Raw genomic sequence first — 24,324 nt, 5'->3', positions numbered from 1 at the left:
TGTTTGTTCGATTTGTTGATTTGAGCAACTAGTTTGAACACTTGAAAATGGGTTTGCTTAATCTTTGATTTTGGAAGATTAAATGTTGTTAAATTGTCAAAGTTCATGTTTTAATTGTGTTACTAAATTCATTTTGATGTGTAGGTTGATTTGTAAAACTTCAAAAACATGATTAATGATTTTGTGATTCTTGATTAGGGTTTGATAGTTCTTGAGATGAACTTTTGATGCTTGAATGCCATGAAATGTTAATTGTAAGTGTATAGTTGTAATGTATGTTTCATTACCTTCAAAACGGCATATCATATGTGTGAATTGGATTCCCGAGACTTAAAATGCATTTTGTGAGCTTGAAACTTTGAAAATAGACTTTAAATGATCACTTGACGAGAAATCGGTTATTGGAAATGATGTTTTTGTTTGATGAAACGTGTTTAGTTGTATTCCTTGTCAAAAGAGCTTTCCAACGATATAAGATACGCCTTCTAAATGTTTACGGTTTACATTTTGTGCTAAAACGAATTTTGGATCAAGACTTGAACATTTGAAACTGACCAGGTACCAGGCCACGCCTGTTGGCGCGGCGCGACAAATGGGGCCGCGGCGCGGCATAAGCCGGGTCCAGGTTTCTGTCCCACTTGTTCATTTCACGTGAAATGTTTGGCATGCTACGGACCTCCAATTCACATGCAACTTGTTCTAACATGCTTATATATGAATAACTAGCACAGAAAAATAGTCCGGGACCCGACCCGAACGTGTTGACTTTTTCGTTGACTTTGACCCGACCTAAGTTTGACTTTTTCTCAAACTTGACCAAATGATTATGCAATCTTTCTAACATGATTCTTTACTTGTATCTTGCATGAAACTTGACAATTTGATTCACATGCTTTATAATCGAGTCGTAACGAGCCATAGGACTAATTGAACATCTTTGACCTATCGTGTTTACCGTTATTGATACAACCTATATGTTTAGGTCAAGACTAGCTTTGTCTTTGCACGCGTTTACTTGTTGAAGTACTTTATTACTCTTGCACTCAAGGTGAGATCATAGTTCCACTTTTACTCTTTTGAACTTACATTTGGGATGAGAAAACATAAACATTTCTTTTTAACTAAGTGAACACAAGTAGAGGAAAACAAACATTCTACATACGAGTTTAGAACAAAATCCTCAATTCGATTATCATTAGTTACTCTTGCAGTGTGTAAGTGTAGGTGTGAACTTATGTTGTATGGCCATATGGGTTTGAAAAACCTCATCTCAGACGGTTCGCTACCGTCTACGGATGAAATATATTTTCGAGAAACAGTGTTGTTCTAGCACTATTAATGGGGTTCAACGGACGGAATGTTAAGCCTTGATAATTGGGTGCTCGTGAATATTAACTTTTAGAATGTACTACAGTTTTATCAATGTTGCAAATCTTGTGGTTCGACTAACTTTTACTCACTTACTTACTTAAACCTATGATTTCACCAACGTTTTCGTTGACAGATTTCTATATTTTTCTCAGGTCTTTGAACGCTATGTGAAACATGCTTCCCCTCATTATTTGATACTTGCATTGGATGTCGAGTATACATGCATTTCATGGAGCGTCTTTTGACTTTCTTTAAAACTGTGTCGCATAGGTTTCACATGTAACTATAACTTTGTAACGTAACTTTTGGATGAACAATTCTTGTAAACTTTGAAACAATCTTTATTTTTGAAAGGAATGCAACATATCTTTAGTCAAACGTCACGTTAAAGACCTATGACCACGCAACGGGACCTAAGTAGTCGATGCCGTCAATTGACGATTTGTCGGGGTCGCTACAAGTGGTATCAGAGCATTGGTTGTAGGGATTTAGAGTTCATTGGTGTCAACCCCGAGTCATAGGGTACATTAGTGAATCTAGACTACAACCAGCATATAGACTGAAGTAGGAATTACTTGACTATTTGTGCATTATACTCGAACGTTTCTACTCATAACTAACTCTCGCTTCATCTAAATCTTTCATTGTTTAATTTGATTGACGCGCCACCTTGACTTTATAGAATAATGTCGAATGCACATATGAATCAGGGTAATATAATTGTCGGGATTATATTACGGTGACTCATATGAACGTTCCGACATTATGACATAAAGAATTTAAGGCGAGTCAAGGAAAATTTTCTCTTCATCATTATTTCATATCACGATTAGTATGTTAAGAATACTAATCAACGATATTCTTGTGTCATGAAGGAACAATGGCTCACCAAGGTCAACACAATACCCTTCTCGAAACTATAGAACAAGCCCTTCACCGAATGATAGCCACCGCCGTGGGTGAGGCCGTGGACGATCACTTCTCCAACCACAAAAACAATCATGGAGCCGATAATTCAAATGAGGGGTGCTCCTACAAAAACTTTATGGGGTACAAACCTCCCACTTTCGATGGAACCGGGGGACCGATTGCTCTCACCTGATGGTTCGAACAAACGGAAGCCGTTTTTAACATAAGTTAATGTCAGGACCAAGATAAGGTCAAGTTGTGCACCCTCACTCTTACCAGTATTGCTCTCTCATGGTGGAACACGTATGTACAATCAGTGGGTATCGATGAGGCCCTTACACTCTCTTGGACCGAATTAAGAGAAAGAATGATCACCGAATACTTCCCGCGCGACGAGACTCGAAGGCTCGAACAGGGTCTAAGGAATTTAAAAATGGTCGGGAATGACCTCGAAGCTTATAATCAACGGTTTACCGAACTAGTCTTAATGTGTCCAAATCTCATGACTCCCGAATCCCTAAGAGTCGAACTTTACACGGATGGCCTCCCAAAGAGCGATCAACACGGGGTAATGTCATCCAAACCCGCCAACCTACAAGAGGCTTTAAAGATGGCCCGCCAATCTATAAAAATGATGAATGAAATTGAAGCGCCGGCACCAACGGCCGAGGACCAACCGGGTAACAACAAAAGAAAATGGGAAGCCTCTCCATTGAGTAACTACAACAACAACTTCACCAAGAAGTCCTTTACCTCCTACGGCAAGAAAGGTTACGCCGGGTACCTACCTTATTGTAACAAGTGCCACAAACATCATTTTGGTGAATGTAGCAAACCTTTTTGCAACAGATGCTACAAACATCACTTTGGTGAATGTGGCAAGCTAATTTGCCGCTGATGCCAAGGAAGGGGTCATATGGCCAAACATTGTGGAAGTGCCACCCCCATCACTCAAAAGGGACCCAACACACAAAAGTCGGTCACTTGCTACGCATGTGGCCAAACGGGTCATTTTAGGAATGAATGCCCAAAGAAGAAAATCAACCCCAACGCACGCGGCCGAGCTTCCAAATTTTGCACCGAGGGAGCCCGAGATGACAACTAGTCACGGGTATGTTTCTTCTCAACAACTTTATATTTCATGTTTATTCAATTCGGGTACCGTTAGACGTTTTATAACCAAGACTTTGAATCGTACTCTTTGCACTCCACCACTCCCCTTAGATATTACTTAGGCCATTCAAGTGACCCACGGAAAACTATTGTGTGCCACCAAATTTATATTGGAGGATGTACGTTAAACTTATTGGGTGGATAATTTGAATTTTGACTTGACACCTATAGAACTGAGGAGCTCAAAACCTATTCGTTAAGAAGAAATGTTTCCCTATCATCTTGTATAGATTATTGTGAACTAAATAATTTCGGTTAAGAACCGATATTCTTTTTCCCCGTATCAATGACCTCTTGATCAAGTACGAGGATCTCGTGTGTATACCAAATCGATCTCCATCCTTGTTATCATCAATTGCGGGTTGAGGGAGACGATGTCTCCTAAACCATTTTCCGAACTCGCTACGATAGTTGTAAATCTCTCTTAGTACCGTTCAGTTAATCTAAGGCTCCGTCTGTATTCATAAACCTCCGGAGCCGCGTGTGCAAACTTATCTAGACAAAATCGTTACCGTACTTATAATTGATGTTCTAAACCTATTCAAACGAAGAAGAAAACGGACAACGTCTCCGACTTACGCTCGAACACTTGAGAAAAGAGCAACTCTATACCGAATTCTCCAAGTGAGAATTTTGGTTAAACGAAGTTCAATTTCTAGGCCATGTTGTTGGTAGTCAAGTGATGTTTAAGCTAAGGGGTATAAAATACTATTAAATTTTACAAGAAAATACTATTAAATACGATACAATTTTACCCAAAATATTTATTTATTTATAGAATGGATATACTTAAACCTTACTACAACACTTATAGGCAGTGTAACTAATCGTACAGTAGTGTAGTTTATAGTAAGTCAGGTTCGTTCCACAGGGAATCTTTTAAACAAAGCTTAACGCTATATTAGTTTTATTTTATAAAAATACAAATATATATGTATAAGTAATATTATTATTATAAAGGGGGGTTTTTACTATTTAATGACCGGTTTGTCGATTTTTAAAACTTTAGTCGCAGTTAAAACCTAATGTAAAATATTGAAAATGAATATAACTTAATTTAAAGCGTAAAGTAAATAACGATAATGAAATTGCGATAAATAAAAATGCGATAAAATAAACTTGCGATAATTAAAAAGTACGATAATTAAAAGTGCAATTAAATACAATAACAATAAATAAAAGTGCGATAATTAGAAGTGCAATTAAATATAAAATAAAGGAAATTAAATATGAAATAAAAGAATTATGCTTATTTAAACTTCCGTAATCATGATGTTTGATGTGTTGATTTTAGTTTATTCCCATGGGTTAATTGTTCTTTGTCCTGGATTATTTAATATGTCCATACGGATTTGTCCATAATAGTCCATCAGTCATAAATATAAAGAGCGAAAGCCTTCGTCAAATTATTCTTATTCCCGAAGTCAAATATTCCAACTAATTGGGGATTCAAATTGTAACAAGGTTTTAATACTTTGTTTAATGAATACACCAGGTTATCGACTGCGTGTAAACCAAGGTTTTACTACTTTGTTAACAATTACACCAATTACCCTTGAATGTAATTCACCCCTGTTTCAACAAGTCTATTAACTATTAATCCAGTTCCGTGTCCGGTAAAATGAATAATTATTGGTATTTATAGATATCCCGCCCACCGTACCCAGTCAAGCGTATGTGGTTATATATAAATACGTCAAATTATAAGTTTGTATATTAAATTAACAAGGTATTGTTTAGTTAATATAAAACCCATTAATAGCCCATAGTCTAATTTCCACAAGTGTCGTTCTTTTATTCAAATCCCAATTATGGTACAAAGCCCAATTACCCAATTTTAGTAATTAGCCCAACATCATAATTACTTCGGTATTAAATAAGCATAATAATAACTTAGCTACGAGACATTAATGAAAATAATATAAACATAACTTACAATGATTAAAAATAGCGTAGCGTTACACGGACAGAATTTTGACTTACACCCTTACAACATTCGCTAACATACCCTTATTATTAGGATTTAAAATTAAAATTAAAATTAAAATATATATATATATATATATATATATATATATATATATATATATATATATATATATATATATATATATATATATATATACGTTTACATATATTGAGAGAGAGATAGATTATATGATATTTTTACGATCAAAATGCGTTGCCTTTTATAGGAATTTTCGTCCAGGGAAGCTCCGCAACTCGCGGCATTTTTGGCCTTCAAACTCCGCAACTCGCGGAGTTCGTATTTCCAGCTCACACAGCCTTGGCTCCTAGCTTACCGACGGTTTATAATATATTATATAATATATAAATAATTATAAGAATTATTTAAATATTATATTATATTTATGTGCATATTTGACTTGTAATTTTTAGTCCGTTGCGTCGAGCGTTGAGAGTTGACTCTGGTCCCGGTTCCGGATTTTCGAACGTCCTTGCGTACAATTTAATATCTTGTACTTTGCGTTTTGAATCTTGTACTCTTGTAATTTCGAGACGTTTCTTATCAATAATTGGAACCTCTTTGATTGTATTTTGTACTTTTGAGCTTTTTGGTCGTTTGCGTCTTCAATTCGTCGAATCTGTCTTTTGTTTTCACCTTTTATTATTTAAACGAATATTACTTGTAAATAGGAAAATTGCAACTAAAAGCTTGTCTTTCTTGAGGAATAATTCTATGAAATATACGTTCGTTTTTAGCATTATCAAATATTCCCACACTTGAGCGTTGCTTGTCCTCAAGCAATATAGTCTTGAAATACTAGAATCACTTCTTTATTCTTCACACTTTGTACATCAGTGATTTCTATACGGCGGTATAAACAATGGTAGTAATGATGTGGTTTACAGTCCCACATGACTATAAAAATTTAGATCCTTTAAGGAAATTGGATCTTTATGAAAATATTTGATCTTTTGAAAATTAAATCTAGTTTTTTCCCTAGATAAGTTTTCCGGAATAACCCTTCACCGGTGTTTGCAAATATTTTTGTGGGTTTGGTGGGTTTCAGATTTGAAAACTTTTGCTCAAAACTTATGGTTTTGTGTCACCCACTTGATATCCTTGTATTCGAAAAGCAACACATCCAGTTTACTTGCTCCGAATATTACCTTTCGATAAACTACCGTCCGGTTGTAAAGGAAAGCGTTGAACAAGCAACTGTTAAAGCAATGTCCCCTGACATGCTTTTAATTATGGTCTATAACGTGTCGGACGCAATTACTATCTGATAATGCTAAAAACGAACATATATTTCATAGCATTATCCCTCAAGAAAGACAAGCTTTTAGTTGCAATTGTTTTATTTACAAGTGATATTCGTTTAAATAATAAAAGGTGAAGACAAAAGACAGATTCGACGAATTGAAGACGTAAACGACCAAAAAGCTCAAAAGTACAAAATACAATCAAAGAGGTTCCAATTATTGATAAGAAACGTCTCAAAATTACAAGAGTACAAGATTCAAAACGCAAAGTACAAGATATTAAATTATTTGCAAGGACGTTCGAAAATCCGAAACCGGGACCAGAGTCAACTCTCAACGCTTGACGCAACGGACTAAAAATTTCATGTCAACTATGCACATGAATATAATATAATATATAATTAATTCTTAAAATTAATATATATATATATTATATTATATTTAAAACCCGTCGGTATAAAAAAACAAAGAATTTTGAGTCTCCCCATCTGGCCATGCGATCGCATGGCCTGGAGGAAGAAACTCCATGCGATCGCATGGTGCACAGTTCTAGCCCACATGCCTATACAAATCGAGCTTTAGTGTAACACAAAACACATCTTTTTCTTCTCCTCATTCAACGTATAATATTTATATTTATATTATAATTTTAATTTTAATTTTAATTTTAATTTATAATAATAAGGGTGTGTTAGCGAATGTTGTAAGGGTGTAAGTCGAAATTCTGTCCGTGTAACGCTACGCTATTTTTAATCATTGTAAGTTATGTTCAACCTTTTTAATTTAATGTCTCGTAGCTAAGTTATTATTATGCTTATTTAATCCGAAGTAATCATGATGTTGGGCTAAAAATATTAAAATTGGGTAATTGGGCTTTGTACCATAATTGGGGTTTGGACAAAAGAACGACACTTGTGGAAATTAGACTATGGGGTATTAATGGGCTTTATATTTGTTTAACTAAATGATAGTTTGTTAATTTTAATATAAAGATTTACAATTGGGCATCCCTATAAATAACCATTTGCACTCGATCGGACACGATGGGCGGGGTATTTATATGTACGAATAATCGTTCATTTAACCGGACACGGGAATGGATTAATAGCCACTAGAATTATTAAAACAGGGGTGAAATTATGTACAAGGACACTTGGCATAATTGATAACAAAGTATTAAAACCTTAGGTTACATTCAGTCGACATCCTGGTGTAATTATTAAACAAAGTATTAAAATCTTGTTACAGTTTAAGTCCCCAATTAGTTGGAATATTTAACTTCGGGTATAAGGATAATTTGACGAGGACACTCGCACTTTATATTTATGACTGATGGACTGTTATGGACAAAAACCAGACGGACATATTAAATAATCCAGGACAAAGGACAATTAACCCATGGGCATAAAACTAAAATCAACACGTCAAACATCATGATTACGGAAGTTTAAATAAGCATAATTCTTTTATATTTAATTTCCTTTATTTTATATTTAATTTCACTTCTAATTATCGCACTTTTATTTTTTGTTATTGTATTTAATTGCACTTTTAATTATCATACTTTTTAATTATCGCAAGTTTATTTTATCGCACTTTTATTTATCGCAATTTCATTATCGTTATTTACTTTACGCTTTAAATTAAGTCTTTTATTTATTTAATATTTTACATTTGGTTTTAACTGCGACTAAAGTTTTCAAATCGACAAACCGGTCATTAAACGGTAAAACCCCCCCTTTAAAATAATAATATTACTTATATATATATATTCGTATTTTTATAAATTAAACTAATATAGCGTTAAGCTTTGATTAAAAGATTCCCTGTGGAACGAACCGGACTTACTAAAAACTACACTACTGTACGATTAGGTACACTGCCTATAAGTGTTGTAGCAAAGTTTAAGTATATCCATTCAATAAATAAATAAATATCTTGTGTAAAATTGTATCGTATTTAATAGTATTTCCTGCTAAAATTTAATAGTATTTTATACCCCTTAGCTTTAACTATCAAGTATTTTTGGCGCCGCTACCGGGGAATGCCGAAGCGAAACGCCACACATATAAAAAAAATACGCTTTTGTAAAAAATACGTTTTAATATATTCGAAAATATAAAAAGAAAAACAAAAATATAAATATTTTTAAGAGTTTGTTAAATATTTAAGTTCTATAAAAGTTTCTTTATATATATTTTATAAAAATATAAGTTTTATTTAATTTATAAAAATATATTATATAAATATTTAAAACAGAAAAAATAAACACAGCAAAATAAAAATAAAAAATAAAAACACTCGGGCCTGCTACTGTAGCAGCCCGTAACCTGGCCCAAAACCTCAGCTCATGCGATCGCATGAGCCCGAAGGCATAAACTCATGCGATCGCATGAGAGTGTCTGACACGCCAACTGCAACCCTAAAACTGCATTAATTACGGTGTATTATTATTATTTATTTAATAAACCCTAATTAGGTTTTATTATTTAATTAGTTATTAGTTTTTAGATTTAATTTTTATATTTAGTTAAATTAGTTTAATTAAGTTGTAAAATTAATAGTTTTATAAAATAAATAATATAAAAATAATATTTTTATAAAAATTGTACTTTTTACAACTTTTAGTATATTTTTATATTTTGTCCCTTTTTAATTGTTTTAGCGTAATTTTTTGTATTTTTCGCTCGTATTTAGTGTTAATTCATAGTTTTTGCCATAGTTATTTTTATTTCTAGATTTTTAGGCCTTGCCGTAAAATCCCTTAAGTACTTTTTCTTTAGACTAAGATTTAGGTGCTTTAGAATTTTGCAACGTCTTTTTAAGTTTTAGTTCCTTTTTAAGATATTGCCATTTGGGATATAGTTTTACTTGTAAGCTTTAATATTTTTAGACACCTTTTACCTATGTATCAATTATCATTCCAATTAGTAATCTCAATTTGCGATTATAATTTTAATTTAGTGATAGTAATAAGGTTGGGTTAGTCGAGTTTTTTTTAAAGTTTTATAGTCATTTTTTTTTCTTTCTTATTTTTCGACGCCTTTTATTTTTCGATCTTTTCTTTTTCGACCTTTTTCGACGCGCTCTTTTTCTTTCTTATTTCTCGCCATTCTAGTTTTAGGACATAGATTTTTATTCTACTTCTTATCTAAATTTCTTAAAATTACGAAAATTTATTTTAAGTGGTTAAATTGATAGACATCAAAATTTTCTGGTTCGTAGTAATAGTTGGATTTGTACGTGGACCGGGTTATTGGAGCCAAACAGTCCTCAATTATATTGAGACCAAATGAATCCTGCCCCTCTGCTGCATCTTTTGGCTATTCGAAACGTGGGCAAAATCAGAAAAGTCTATTGATTGGATAACTTATATAATTTTTCTTTCCTTTTAAAAACTAATAGGATATTCAGTGAATGCACCGAGCAAGACGTTCACCACCTTTTGTACGTTCACCACCTGTAACTAGATCAAGACATCTAGCAAATATTACCGCCGTTGATTTTTCTTTAGAATCGTCATCCAGTCGACCAAGTACTCCAATTCAAATTTCCGATAATCCATTTTTTGAACCCGACCTCACAATTAAGAATCCGGAGAATATTCAGGGACGATTCATAGATCCTGAACCATTAAATTTTCCTCCGGAACCACCAATCATTCAAACAGAGATTGTTGAGGAACGAACCATTAAATCAGAATCCTCTAGTGATTCCGATTCAACAAATTCAATTATGGAGAATCTGGAACCTTTAAGTATGGAAGACCGAATGAGAGCTAAACGCACTGGCCAAGGTCACGCAATTACTCATCCAGACATTAATGCGCCAGATTATGAAATTAAAGGACAAATTCTACACATGGTGACTAATCAATGCCAATTTAGTGGTGCGCCGAAGGAAGATCCAAATGAACATCTTCGTACCTTTAATAGGATCTGCACTCTATTTAAAATCCGAGAAGTGGAGGATGAACAGATATATCTCATGTTATTTCCCTGGACTTTAAAGGGAGAAGCCAAAGATTGGTTGGAATCGTTACCTGAAGGGGCGATCGATACATGGGACGTTTTAGTTGAAAAATTTCTTAAACAATTCTTTCCGGCATCTAAAGCCGTAAGACTTCAAGGAGAAATTGTTACGTTCACACAGAAACCGAATGAAACTCTATATGAGGCGTGGACAAGATTTGGAAAGTTATTAAGAGGATGTCCGCAACATGGTTTAGACACCTGTCAAATAGTACAAATATTCTACCAAGGATACGAGATCACTACAAGGAAAGACATCGACATAGCAGCTGGTGGTTCTATTATGAAGAAAACCGAAACTGATGCTTATAAAATTATTGATAACACTGCTTCCCACTCACATGAGTGGCACCAAGAAAAAGATATCATTAGATCATCTAAAGCAGCTAGAGCCGATTCTAGCCATGACTTAGATTCCATTTCCGCAAAGATAGATGCTGTCGAGAGACGAATGGAAAAGATGACTAAAGATATCCACTCAATACGAATTAGTTGTGAGCAGTGTGGAGGACCACATTTGACAAAAGATTGTCTCAGTATTGAATTAACAATGGAACAAAGAGAGAATGTTTCATATCTAAACCAAAGGCCTGAAAATAATTATCAGAATAATTATCAACCGCCAAGACTGAAATGTCCCGTTCTTATTGATTAAAAATGTTCCATATTAGTTGATTTCGTTGCGAGGTTTTGACCTCTATATGAGACGTTTTTCAAAGACTGCATTCATTTTTAAAACAAACCATAACCTTTATTTCATAGATAAAGGTTTTAAAAAGCTTTACGTAGATTATCAAATAATGATAATCTAAAATATCCTGTTTACACACGACCATTACATAATGGTTTACAATACAAATATGTTACAACAAAATAAGTTTCTTGAATGCAGTTTTTACACAATATCATACAAGCATGGACTCCAAATCTCGTCCTTATTTAAGTATGCGACAGCGGAAGCTCTTAATAATCACCTGAGAATAAACATGCTTAAAACGTCAACAAAAATGTTGGTGAGTTATAGGTTTAACCTATATATATCAAATCATAATAATAGACCACAAGATTTCATATTTCAATACACATCCCATACATAGAGATAAAAATCATTCATATGGTGAACACCTGGTAACCGACATTAACAAGATGCATATATAAGAATATCCCCATCATTCCGGGACACCCTTCGGATATGATATAAATTTCGAAGTACTAAAGCATCCGGTACTTTGGATGGGGTTTGTTAGGCCCAATAGATCTATCTTTAGGATTCGCGTCAATTAGGGTGTCTGTTCCCTAATTCTTAGATTACAAGACTTAATAAAAAGGGGCATATTCGATTTCGATAATTCAACCATAGAATGTAGTTTCACGTACTTGTGTCTATTGTGTAAATCATTTATAAAACCTGCATGTATTCTCATCCCAAAAATATTAGATTTTAAAAGTGGGACTATAACTCACTTTCACAGATTTTTACTTCGTCGGGAAGTAAGACTTGGCCACTGGTTGATTCACGAACCTATAACAATATATACATATATATCAAAGTATGTTCAAAATATATTTTCAACAATTTTAATATATTTTGATGTTTTAAGTTTATTAAGTCAGTTGTCCACGTTGGTAACCTACAACTAGTTATCCACAGTTAGATGTACAGAAATAAATCGATAAATATTATCTTGAATCAATTCACGACCCAGTGTATACGTATCTCAGTATTGATCACAACTCAAACTATATATATTTTTGAATCAACCTCAACCCTGTATAGCTAACTCCAACATTCACATATAGAGTGTCTATGGTTGTTCCGAAATATATATAGATGTGTCGACATGATAGGTCGAAACATTGTATACGTGTGTATGGTATCTCAAGATTACATAATATACAATACAAGTTGATTAAGTTATGGTTGGAATAGATTTGTTACCAATTTTCACGTAGCAAAAATGAGAAAAATTATCCAATCTTGTTTTACCCATAACTTCTTCATTTTAAATCCATTTTGAGTGAATCAAATTGATATGGTTTCATATTGAACTATATTTTATGAATCTAAACATAAAAAGTATAGGTTTATAGTCAGAAAAATAAGTTACAAGTCATTTTTGTAAAGGTAGTCATTTCAGTCGAAAGAACGACGTCTAGATGACCATTTTAGAAAACATACTTCCACTTTGAGTTTAACCATAATTTTTGGATATAGTTTCATGTTCATAATAAAAATAATTTTCTCAGAATAACAACTTTTAAATCAAATTTTATCATAGTTTTTAATTAACTAACCCAAAACAGCCCGCGGTGTTACTACGACGGCGTAAATCCGGCTTTACGGTGTTTTTCGTGTTTCCAGGTTTTAAATCATTAAGTTAGCATATCATATAGATATAGAACATGTGTTTAGTTGATTTTAAAAGTCAAGTTAGAAGGATTAACTTTTGTTTGCGAACAAGTTTAGAATTAACTAAACTATGTTCTAGTGATTACAAGTTTAAACCTTCGAATAAGATAGCTTTATATGTATGAATCGAATGATGTTATGAACATCATTACTACCTTAAGTTCCTTGGATAAACCTACTGGAAAATAGAAAAATGGATCTAGCTTCAACGGATCCTTGGATGGCTCGAAGTTCTTGAAGTAGAATCATGACACGAAAACAAGTTCAAGTAAGATCATCACTTGAAATAAGATTGTTATAGTTATAGAAATTGAACCAATGTTTGAATATGATTATTACCTTGTATTAGAATGATAATCTACTGTAAGAAACAAAGATTTCTTGAGGTTGGATGATCACCTTACAAGATTGGAAGTGAGCTAGCAAACTTGAAAGCATTCTTGATTTTATGTAACTAGAACTTGTAGAATTTATGAAGAACACTTAGAACTTGAAGATAGAACTTGAGAGAGATCAATTAGATGAAGAAAATTGAAGAATGAAAGTGTTTGTAATTGTTTTTTATCGTTGGTGTATGGATTAGATATAAAGGATATGTAATTTTGTTTTCATGTAAATAAGTCATGAATGATTACTCATATTTTTGTAATTTTATGAGATATTTCATGCTAGTTGTCAAATGATGGTTCCCACATGTGTTAGGTGACTCACATGGGCTGCTAATAGCTGATCATTGGAGTGTATATACCAATAGTACATACATCTAAAATTTGTGTATTGTACGAGTACGAATACGGGTGCATACGAGTAGAATTGTTGATGAAACTGAACGAGGATGTAATTGTAAGCATTTTTGTTAAGTAGAAGTATTTTGATAAGTGTATTTAAGTCTTTCAAAAGTGTATAAATACATCTTAAAACACTACATGTATATACATTTTAACTGAGTCGTTAAGTCATCGTTAGTCGTTACATGTAAGTGTTGTTTTGAAACCTTTAGGTTAACGATCTTGTTAAATGTTGTTAACCCAATGTTTATAATATCAAATGAGATTTTAAATTATTATATTATCATGATATTATCATGTATGAATATCTCTTAATATGATATATATACATTAAATGTCTTTACAACGATAATCGTTACATATATGTCTCGTTTAAAAATCATTAAGTTAGTAGTCTTGTTTTTACATATGTAGTTCATTGTTAATTTACTTAATGATATGTTTACTTATCATAGTATCATTTTAACTATATATATATCCATATATATGTCATCATATAGTTTTTACAAGTTTTAACGTTCGTGAATCACCGGTCAACTTGGGTGGTCAATTGTCTATATGAAACATATTTCAGTTAATCAAGTCTTAACAAGTTTGACTGCTTAACATGTTGGAAACATTTAATCATGTAAATATCAATCTCAATTAATATATATAAACATGGAAAAGTTCGGGTCACTACAGTACCTACCCGTTAAATAAATTTTGTCCCGAAATTTTAAGCTGTTGAAGGTGTTGACGAATCTTCTGGAAATAGATGCGGGTATTTCTTCTTCATCTGATCTTCATGCTCCCAGGTGAACTCGGGTCCTCTACGAGCATTCCATCAAACCTTAACAATTGGTATCTTGTTTTGCTTAAGTCTTTTAACCTCACGATCCATTATTTCGACGGGTTCTTCGATGAATTGAAGTTTTTTGTTGATTTGGATTTCATCTAACGGAATAGTGAGATCTTCTTTAGCAAAACATTTCTTCAAATTCGAGACGTGGAAAGTGTTATGTACAGCCGCGAGTTGTTGAGGTAACTCAAGTCGGTAAGCTACTGGTCCGACACGATCAATAATCTTGAATGGTCCAATATACCTTGGATTTAATTTCCCTCGTTTACCAAATCGAACAACGCCTTTCCAAGGTGCAAATTTAAGCATGACCATCTCTCCAATTTCAAATTCTATATCTTTTCTTTTAATGTCAGCGTAGCTCTTTTGTCGACTTTGGGCGGTTTTCAACCGTTGTTGAATTTGGATGATCTTCTCGGTAGTTTCTTGTATAATCTCTGGACCCGTAATCTGTCTATCCCCCACTTCACTCCAACAAATCGGAGACCTGCACTTTCTACCATAAAGTGCTTCAAACGGCGCCATCTCAATGCTTGAATGGTAGCTGTTGTTCTAGGAAAATTCTGCTAACGGTAGATGTCGATCCCAACTGTTTCCGAAATCAATAACACATGCTCGTAGCATGTATTCAAGCATTTGTATCGTTCTTTCGCTCTGCCCATCAGTTTGTGGATGATAGGCAGTACTCATGTCTAGACGAGTTCCTAATGCTTGCTGTAATGTCTGCCAGAATCTTGAAATAAATCTGCCATCCCTATCAGAGATAATAGAGATTGGTATTCCATGTCTGGAGACGACTTCCTTCAAATACAGTCGTGCTAACTTCTCTATCTTATCATCTTCTCTTATTGGCAGGAAGTGTGCTGATTTGGTGAGACGATCAACTATTACCCAAATAGTATCAAACCCACTTGCAGTCCTTGGCAATTTAGTGATGAAATCCATGGTAATGTTTTCCCATTTCCATTCCGGGATTTCGGGTTGTTGAAGTAGACCTGATGGTTTTTGATGCTCAGCTTTGACCTTAGAACACGTCAAACATTCTCCTACGTATTTAGCAACATCGGCTTTCATACCCGACCACTAAAAATGTTTCTTGAGATCCTTGTACATCTTCCCCGTTCCAGGATGTATTGAGTATCTGGTTTTATGAGCTTCTCTAAGTACCATTTCTCTCATATCTCCAAATTTTGGTACCCAAATCCTTTCAGCCAAATACCGGGTTCCGTCTTCACGAATATTAAGATGCTTCTCCGATCCTTTGGGTATTTCATCCTTTAAATTTCCCTTTTTTAAAACTCCTTGTTGCACCTCCTTTATTTGAGTAGTAAGGTTATTATGAATCATTATATTCATAGATTTTACTCGAATGGGTTCTCTGTCCTTCCTGCTCAAGGCATCGGCTACCACATTTGCCTTCCCCGGGTGGTAACGAATCTCAAAGTCGTATTCATTCAACAATTCAATCCACCTACGCTGCCTCATATTCAGGTGTTTCTGATTAAATATGTGTTGAAGACTTTTGTGGTCGGTATATATAATACTTTTGACCCCATATAAGTAGTGCCTCCAAGTCTTTAATGCAAAAACAACCGCGCCTAATTCCAAATAATGCGTCGTATAATTTTGTTCATGAATCTTCAATTGTCTAGATGCATAAGCAATCACCTTCGTTCGTTGCATTAATACACAACCGAGACCTTGCTTTGATGCATCACAATAAATCACAAAATCATCATTCCCTTCAGGCAATGACAATATAGGTGCCGTAGTTAGCTTTTTCTTCAATAACTGAAACGCTTTCTCTTGTTCATCATTCCATTCAAATTTCTTCCCTTTATGCGTTAATGCAGTCAAGGGTTTTGCTATTCTGGAAAAGTCTTGGATGAACCTTCTGTAGTAACCAGCTAGTCCTAAAAACTGGCGTATGTGTTTCGGAGTTTTCGGGGTTTCCCACTTTTCAACAGTTTCTATCTTTGCCGGATCCACCTTAATACCTTCTTTGTTCACTATGTGACCGAGGAATTGAACTTCTTCCAACCAAAATGCACACTTTGAAAACTTAGCGTACAATTCTTCCTTCCTAAATACTTCTAACACCTTTCTCAAATGTTCACCGTGTTCTTGGTCATTCTTTGAGTAAATAAGTATGTCATCAATGAAAACAATGACAAACTTGTCAAGGTATGGTCCACACACTCGGTTCATAAGGTCCATGAACACAGCTGGTGCATTAGTTAAACCAAACGGCATGACCATAAACTCGTAATGACCGTAACGTGTTCTGAAAGCAGTCTTTGGAATATCATCTTCTTTCACCCGCATTTGATGATACCCGGAACGTAAGTCAATCTTTGAATAAACAGACGAGCCTTGTAGTTGATCAAATAAGTCATCGATTCTCGGTAGTGGGTAGCGGTTCTTGATGGTAAGTTTGTTCAACTCTCGGTAGTCGATACACAACCTGAATGTACCATCTTTCTTCTTGACAAACAAAACAGGAGCTCCCCACGGTGATGTGCTTGGTTGAATGAAACCACGCTCTAAAAGTTCTTGTAATTGGCTTTGTAGTTCTTTCATCTCGCTGGGTGCAAGTCTGTAAGGAGCACGAGCTATTGGTGCAGCTCCTGGTACAAGATCTATTTGAAATTCAACGGATCGATGTGGGGGTAATCCCGGTAATTCTTTCGGAAATACATCGGGAAATTCTTTTGCAATGGGAACATCATTGATGCTCTTTTCTTCAGTTTGTACTTTCTCGACGTGTGCTAGAACAGCATAGCAACCTTTCCTTATTAGTTTTTGTGCCTTCAAATTACTAATAAGATGTAGCTTCGTGTTGCCCTTTTCTCCGTACACCATTAAGGGTTTTCCTTTTTCTCGTATAATGCGAATTGCATTTTTGTAACAAACGATCTCTGCTTTCACTTCTTTCAACCAGTCCATACCGATTATCACATCAAAACTCCCTAACTCTACTGGTATCAAGTCAATCTTAAATGTTTCGCTAACCAGTTTAATTTCTCGTTTCTGACATATATTATCTGCTGAAATTAATTTACCATTTGCTAATTCGAGTAAAAATTTACTATCCAAAGGCGTCAATGGACAACTTAATTTAGCACAAAAATCTCTACTCATATAGCTTCTATCCGCACCCGAATCAAATAAAACGTAAGCAGATTTATTGTCAATAAGAAACGTACCCGTAACAAGCTCTGGGTCTTCCTGTGCCTCTGCCGCATTAATATTGAAAACTCTTCCGCGGCCTTGTCCATTCGTGTTCTCCTGGTTCGGGCAATTTCTAATAATGTGGCCCGGTTTTCCACATTTATAACAAACTACATTGGCATAACTTGCTCCGACACTACTTGCTCCGCCAGTACTCGTTCCGACACCATTTGTTCCTTTCGTTCTGTTAACCCCTGGTCCGTAGACCTCACACTTCACCGCGCTATGACCATTTCTTTTACACTTGTTGCAAAATTTGGTGCAGAACCCCGAGTGATACTTTTCACACCTTTGGCATAGCTGCTTCTGATTGTTGTTGTTGTTGCGGTTGTTATTGTTGTTGGGACGATTGTTGTAGTTGCTGTTGTTGTTGTTGTTGTTGGGCCGTTTGTTGTAGTTGCGATTGATGTTGCGATTGTTGGGATAATTGTTGCGATTATTATTGTAATTGCTATTGTTGTTGTATTGGTGATTCTTATCACCGTTTTCCTCCCACTTTCTTTTGACTTGCTTCATATTGGCCTCTTCAGCCATCTGTTCTTTAATTCTTTTCTCAATCTGGTTCACTAGTTTGTGAGCCATTCTACATGCCTGTTGTATGGAGGCGAGCTCGTGTGAATTTATATCTTCTTGGATTCTTTCCGGTAATCCTTTCACAAACGCGTCGATCTTCTCTTCCTCATCTTCGAATGCTCCCTGACACAATAGGCACAATTCTGTGAATCGTCTTTCGTACGTGGTAATATCAAATCCTTGGGTTCGTAACCCTCTAAGTTCTGTCGTGAGCTTATTGACCTCGGTTCTGGGACGGTACTTCTCGTTCATCAAGTGCTTGAATGCTGACCACGGTAGTGCGTACGCATCGTCTTGTCCCACTTGCTCTAGATAGGTATTCCACCATGTTAACGCAGAACCTGTGAAGGTATGCGTAGCGTACTTCACTTTATCCTCTTCAGTACACTTACTTATGGCAAACACCGATTCGACCTTCTCGGTCCACCGTTTCAATCCGATCGGTCCTTCGGTTCCATCAAATTCCAAAGGTTTGCAGGCAGTGAATTCTTTGTAGGTGCATCCTACACGATTTCCTGTACTGCTAGATCCAAGGTTATTATTGGTATGTAGCGTAGCCTGTACTGCGGCTATGTTTGAAGCTAGAAAAGTACGGAATTCCTCTTCATTCATATTCACGGTGTGTCGAGTAGTCGGTGCCATTTCCTTTAAAATAGTCAAATGGAACAAGTTAATCATACAGAATATTAAGAGTAGTTAATAGTATTTCGTAGCATAATATGAACTCATTTATAAAAGCTTTTTCTTCATATTAGCGTTTTATAAGTTTAAATTCGGGTAGTACCTACCCGTTAAGTTCATACTTAGTAGCTAATAAACAATTCAACTACTACAATTCTATATGAAAAACTGATTATAATAATATTTCGCGTTCAAACTTTTACACAATATTTTACAAACTTACAATACCGCTTATTTTACATATAGCATGAAATATAGCACACAATAAATTTGATACAAGATGGTTGTGAAGATAATTCTAGCTAGTACACAAGTCGTTCAGCAAAGGCAATAAAGACACGTAATTCATACGTCCAGAAACAAGTCATGCATTCTGGTTTTACTAGGATTACTTCCCATCCTTGGTCTTGTGGAACATAACTGTTATGGTTGTTGATAAGACAGCGTGTTGTAACGTCGTCAAAGGGACGAGGGTTACGTAATGTCCAACAGTCCCGTAACAATCTAAAAACCTCATTTCTTACCCCAATTACCGACTCCGTCACTTGTGGAAACGTTTTGTTTAATAGTTGTAGCCCGATGTTCTTGTTCTCACTTTGGTGAGAAGCGAACATTACTAATCCGTAAGCATAACATGCTTCTTTATGTTGCATGTTAGCCGCTTTTTCTAAATCACGAAGTCTAATATTCGGATATATTGAGTCAAAATAATTTCTTAACCCATTGCGTAAAATAGCATTTGGGTTCCCCGCAATATATGTGTCAAAGTAAACACATCGTAACTTATGGATTTCCCAATGTGATATCCCCCATCTTTCGAACGAAAGCCTTTTATAAACCAAGGCATTCTTGGAACGTTCTTCGAATGTCTTACAAACTGATCTCGCCTTAAATAGTTGTGCCGAAGAATTCTGACCGACTCTAGACAAGATTTCATCAATCATGTCTCCGGGTAGGTCTCTTAAAATATTGGGTTGTCTATCCATTTTGTGTTTTTATACTGTAAAATAGACAAGAGTTAGATTCATAAAAAAAATACTTATTAATACAAGCAATTTTTACATATATCATAAAGCATAAGCATACTATATTACATATATTACACCACACGAATACAACTATCTTATTCCGACTCGCTTGTTTCTTCTTCTTCGATTTTGGTTCGTTTTGCCAAGTTTCTAGGGATATATGATGTTCCCCTAATACGAGCCGTCGTTTTCCACATTGGTTTAGAAAAACCTGGTGGTTTAGAGGTTCCCGGGTCATTGTTACAACTTAAGGACTTCGGGGGTTGACGATACATATAAAGTTCATCGGGGTTGGAATTAGATTTCTCTATTTTTATGCCCTTTCCCTAATTATTTTCTTTTGCCTTTTTAAATTCAGTTAGGGTAATTTTTATAACATCATCGGAATTCTCGTCGGAATCCGATTCATCGGAGAATTGGTAATCCTCCCAATATTTTGCTTCCTTGGCGGAAACACCATTGACCATAATTAACCTTGGTCGATTGGTTGAGGATTTTCTTTTACTTAACCGTTTTATTATTTCCCCCACCGGTTCTATTTCTTCATCCGGTTCCGATTCTTCTTCCGGTTCCGATTCTTCTTCCGGTTCCGACTCTTCTTCCGGTTCCTCTTCGGGAACTTGTGAATCAGTCCACGAATCATTCCAATTTACATTTGACTCTTCATTATTATTAGGTGAGTCAATGGGACTTGTTCTAGAGGTAGACATCTATCACATAATATCAAACGTGTTAAGAGATTAATATATCACATAATATTCACATGTTAAAAATATATAGTTTCCTACAAAATTTGTTAAGCAATCATTTTTCAAGTAAACACGGTCGAAGTCCAGACTCACTAATGCATCCTAACAAACTCGATAAGACACACTAATGCAAAATTCTGGTTCTCTAAGACCAACACTCGGATACCAACTGAAATGTCCCGTTCTTATTGATTAAAAACGTTCCATATTAGTTGATTTCGTTGAGAGGTTTTGACCTCTATATGAGACTTTTTTAAAGACTGCATTCATTTTTAAAACAAACCATAACCTTTATTTCATAGATAAAGGTTTTAAAAAGCTTTACGTAGATTATCAAATAATGATAATCTAAAATATCCTGTTTACACACGACCATTACATAATGGTTTACAACACAAATATGTTACAACAAAATAAGTTTCTTGAATGCAGTTTTTACACAATATCATACATGCATGGACTCCAAATCTTGTCCTTATTTAAGTATGCGACAGCGGAAGCTCTTAATAATCACCTGAGAATAAACATGCTTAAAACGTCAACAAAAATGTTGGTGAGTTATAGGTTTAACCTATATATATATCACATCATAATAATAGACCACAAGATTTCATATTTCAATACACATCCCATACATAGAGATAAAAATCATTCATATGGTGAACACCTGGTAACCGACATTAACAAGATGCATATATAAGAATATCCCCATCATTCCGGGACACCCTTCGGATATGATATAAATTTCGAAGTACTAAAGCATCCGGTACTTTGGATGGGGTTTGTTAGGCCCAATAGATCTATCTTTAGGATTCGCATCAATTAGGGTGTCTGTTCCCTAATTCTTAGATTACCAGACTTAATAAAAAGGGGCATATTCGATTTCAATAATTCAACCATAGAATGTAGTTTTACGTACTTGTGTCTATTTTGTAAATCATTTATAAAACCTGCATGTATTCTCATCCCAAAAATATTAGATTTTAAAAGTGGGACTATAACTCACTTTCACAGATTTTTACTTCGTCGGGAAGTAAGACTTGGCCACTGGTTGATTCACGAACCTATAACAATATATACATATATATCAAAGTATGTTCAAAATATATTTTCAACACTTTTAATATATTTTGATGTTTTAAGTTTATTAAGTCAGCTGTCCTCGTTAGTAACCTACAACTAGTTGTCCACAGTTAGATGTACAGAAATAAATCGATAAATATTATCTTGAATCAATCCATGACCCAGTGTATACGTATCTCAGTATTGACCACAACTCAAACTATATATATTTTTGAATCAACCTCAACCCTGTATAGCTAACTCCAACATTCACATATAGAGTGTCTATGGTTGTTCCGAAATATATATAGATGTGTCGACATGATAGGTCGAAACATTGTATACGTGTCTATGGTATCTCAAGATTACATAATATACAATACAAGTTGATTAAGTTATGGTTGGAATAGATTTGTTACCAATTTTCACGTAGCAAAAATGAGAAAAATTATCCAATCTTGTTTTACCCATAACTTCTTCATTTTAAATCCGTTTTGAGTGAATCAAATTGCTATGGTTTCATATTGAACTATATTTTATGAATCTAAACATAAAAAGTATAGGTTTATTGTCGGAAATTTAAGTTACAAGTCGTTTTTGTAAAGGTAGTCATTTCAGTCGAAAGAACGACGTCTAGATGACCATTTTAGAAAACATACTTCCACTTTGAGTTTAACCATAGTTTTTGGATATAGTTTCATGTTCATAATAAAAATCATTTTCTCAGAATAACAACTTTTAAATCAAAGTTTATCATAGTTTTTAATTAACTAACCCAAAACAGCCCGCGGTGTTACTACGACGGCGTAAATCCGGTTTTACGGTGTTTTTCGTGTTTCCAGGTTTTAAATCATTAAGTTAGCATATCATATAGATATAGAACATGTGTTTAGTTGATTTTAAAAGTCAAGTTAGAAGGATTAACTTTTGTTTGCGAACAAGTTTAGAATTAACTAAACTATGTTCTAGTGATTACAAGTTTAAACCTTCGAATAAGATAGCTTTATATGTATGAATCGAATGATGTTATGAACATCATTACTACCTTAAGTTCCTTGGATAAACCTACTGGAAAAGAGAAAAATGGATCTAGCTTCAACGGATCCTTGGATGGCTCGAAGTTCTTGAAGCAGAATCATGACACGAAAACAAGTTCAAGTAAGATCATCACTTGAAATAAGATTGTTATAGTTATAGAAATTGAACCAAAGTTTGAATATGATTATTACCTTGTATTAGAATGATAACCTACTGTAAGAAACGAAGATTTCTTGAGGTTGGATGATCACCTTACAAGATTGGAAGTGAGCTAGCAAACTTGAAAGTATTCTTGATTTTATGTAACTAGAACTTGTAGAATTTATGAAGAACACTTAGAACTTGAAGATAGAACTTGAGAGAGATCAATTATATGAAGAAAATTGAAGAATGAAAGTGTTTGTAGGTGTTTTTGGTCGTTGGTGTATGGATTAGATATAAAGGATATGTAATTTTGTTTTCATGTAAATAAGTCATGAATGATTACTCATATTTTTGTAATTTTATGAGATATTTCATGCTAGTTGTCAAATGATGGTTCCCACATGTGTTAGGTGACTCACATGGGCTGCTAATAGCTGATCATTGGAGTGTATATAACAATAGTACATACATCTAAAAGTTGTGTATTGTACGAGTACGAATACGGGTGCATACGAGTAGAATTGTTGATGAAACTGAACGAGGATGTAATTGTAAGCATTTTTTTAAGTAGAAGTATTTTGATAAGTGTATTGAAGTCTTTCAAAAGTGTATAAATACATATTAAAACACTACATGTATATACATTTTAACTGAGTCGTTAAGTCATCGTTAGTCGTTACATGTAAGTGTTGTTTTGAAACCTTTAGGTTAACGATCTTGTTAAATGTTGTTAACCCAATGTTTATAATATCAAATGAGATTTTAAATTATTATATTATCATGTATGAATATCTCTTAATATGATATATATATACAGTAAATGTCTTTACAACGATAATCGTTACATATATATCTCGTTTAAAAATCATTAAGTTAGTAGTCTTGTTTTTACATATGTAGTTCATTGTTAATATACTTAATGATATGTTTACTTATCATAGTATCATGTTAACTATATATATATATCCATATATATGTCATCATATAGTTTTTACAAGTTTTAAAGTTCGTGAATCACCGGTCAACTTGGGTGGTCAATTGTCTATATGAAACATATTTCAATT

The sequence above is a fragment of the Rutidosis leptorrhynchoides genome, chromosome 5 (genome assembly GCF_046630445.1).
Source record: "Rutidosis leptorrhynchoides isolate AG116_Rl617_1_P2 chromosome 5, CSIRO_AGI_Rlap_v1, whole genome shotgun sequence".
In the NCBI taxonomy this organism is placed as follows: Eukaryota; Viridiplantae; Streptophyta; class Magnoliopsida; order Asterales; family Asteraceae; genus Rutidosis; species Rutidosis leptorrhynchoides.
This window is presented reverse-complemented; position numbering follows the sequence as displayed.